This window comes from Triticum aestivum, unplaced genomic scaffold (assembly GCF_018294505.1).
Source record: "Triticum aestivum cultivar Chinese Spring unplaced genomic scaffold, IWGSC CS RefSeq v2.1 scaffold140664, whole genome shotgun sequence".
Classification (NCBI taxonomy): Eukaryota; Viridiplantae; Streptophyta; class Magnoliopsida; order Poales; family Poaceae; genus Triticum; species Triticum aestivum.
Window position 1 is genome coordinate 99,761 of NW_025228190.1, and position 1,936 is coordinate 101,696.

The 1,936-nt window shown below is 47.2% G+C and overlaps 3 non-coding genes across 3 annotated transcripts; all 3 read left to right on the forward strand.

Moving 5' to 3' along the window:
• The first annotated feature begins 240 nt into the window (after window positions 1-240).
• LOC123173586 (5S ribosomal RNA) lies at window positions 241-358 on the forward strand. Its single transcript, XR_006486353.1, has one exon. It is a non-coding gene; the product is annotated as a 5S ribosomal RNA (ribosomal RNA).
• Window positions 359-729: 371 nt separating this feature from the next.
• Window positions 730-848, forward strand: LOC123173512 (5S ribosomal RNA). The gene has a single exon (XR_006486283.1). It is a non-coding gene; the product is annotated as a 5S ribosomal RNA (ribosomal RNA).
• Window positions 849-1,502: 654 nt separating this feature from the next.
• On the forward strand, window positions 1,503-1,620 carry LOC123173618 (5S ribosomal RNA). The gene has a single exon (XR_006486386.1). It is a non-coding gene; the product is annotated as a 5S ribosomal RNA (ribosomal RNA).
• Window positions 1,621-1,936: the final 316 nt, after the last annotated feature.

Consider the following 1,936-nt stretch of genomic DNA (forward strand, 5'->3'; position numbering starts at 1 on the left):
CGGCTTTGTGGCGCGAGGAGCGCGTTCTGAAAGGGGTAAAAAAATACGTGTTGCTGCGGTATAGAGGGAGGGGTGGAAACCGTGGTAAACTCGTCTCCGTGTTTGAGGGGGGGAGTAAGTAGTATATATATGGCATTATCCATTATTAGGCAACGGTTGTAATGGTAGTAAGAATGACAATCATCTTTGCAGTGGACCTGGGAGTGGCAGCATAAGGGACGAAGGCGGGGGTAACATGTTGGATGCGATCATACCAGCACTAAAGCACCGGATTCCATCAGAACTCCGAAGTTAAGCGTGCTTGGGCGAGAATAGTACTAGGATGGGTTACCTCCTGGGAAGTCCTCTGTTGCATTCCCTTTATAATTATTTTTTGCGCCTCATGACAAACATATCACATGTGCGCGATATATATTAACCCCGTTATATTATTTTTGACATTTGCGATATGTTTTAGCTCGTTGCTCATTGGTCACGCGTCTAGAGGCGGCTTTGTGGCGCGAGGAGCTCGTTCTGAAAGGGGTAAAAAAATACGTGTTGCTGCGGTATAGAGGGAGGGGTGGAAACCGTGGTAAACTCGTCTCCGTGTTTGAGGGGGGGGAGTAAGTAGTATATATAGGGCATTATCCATTATTAGGCAACGGTTGTAATGGTAGTAAGAATGACAATCATCTTTGCAGTGGACCTGGGAGTGGCAAGCATAAGGGACGAAGGCGGGGGTAACATGTTGGATGCGATCATACCAGCACTAAAGCACCGGATCCCATCAGAACTCTGAAGTTAAGCGTGCTTGGGAGAGAGTAGTACTAGGATGGGTGACCTCCTGGGAAGTCCTCGTGTTGCATTCCCTTTTTAATTATTTTTTGCGCCTCATGACAAACATATCACATGTGCGCGATATATATCAACCCCGTTATATTATTTTTGACATTTGCGATATGTTTTAGCTCGCTGCTCATTGGTCACGCGTCTATAGGCGGCTTTGTGGCGCGAGGACCGCGTTCTGAAAGGGGTAAAAAAATACGTGTTGCTGCGGTATGGAGGGAGGGGTGGAAACCGTGGTAAACTCGTCCCCGTGTTTGAGGGGGGGAGTAAGTAGTATATATAGGGCATTATCCATTATTAGGCAACGGTTGTAATCGTAGTAAGAATGACAATCATCTTTGCAGTGGACCTGGGAGTGGCAAGCATAAGGGACGAAGGCGGGGGTAACATGGTGGATGCGATCATACCAGCACTAAAGCACCGGATCCCATCAGAGGCGGCTTTGTGGCGCGAGGAGCGCGTTCTGAAAGGGGTAAAAAAATACGTGTTGCTGCGGTATAGAGGGAGGGGTGGAAACCGTGGTAAACTCGTCTCCGTGTTTGAGGGGGGGAGTAAGTAGTATATATAGGGCATTATCCATTATTAGGCAACGGTTGTAATGGTAGTAAGAATGACAATCATCTTTGCAGTGGACCTGGGAGTGGCAGCATAAGGGACGAAGGCGGGGGTAACATGTTGGATGCGATCATACCAGCACTAAAGCACCGGATTCCATCAGAACTCCGAAGTTAAGCTTGCTTGGGCGGGAATAGTACTAGGTTGGGTTACCTCCTGGGAAGTCCTCTGTTGCATTCCCTTTATAATTATTTTTTGCGCCTCATGACAAACATATCACATGTGCGCGATATATATTAACCCCGTTATATTATTTTTGACATTTGCGATATGTTTTAGCTCGTTGCTCATTGGTCACGCGTCTAGAGGCGGCTTTGTGGCGCGAGGAGCTCGTTCTGAAAGGGGTAAAAAAATACGTGTTGCTGCGGTATAGAGGGAGGGGTGGAAACCATGGTAAACTCGTCTCCGTGTTTGAGGGGGGGGAGTAAGTAGTATATATAGGGCATTATCCATTATTAGGCAACGGTTGTAATCGTAGTAAGAATGACAATCATCT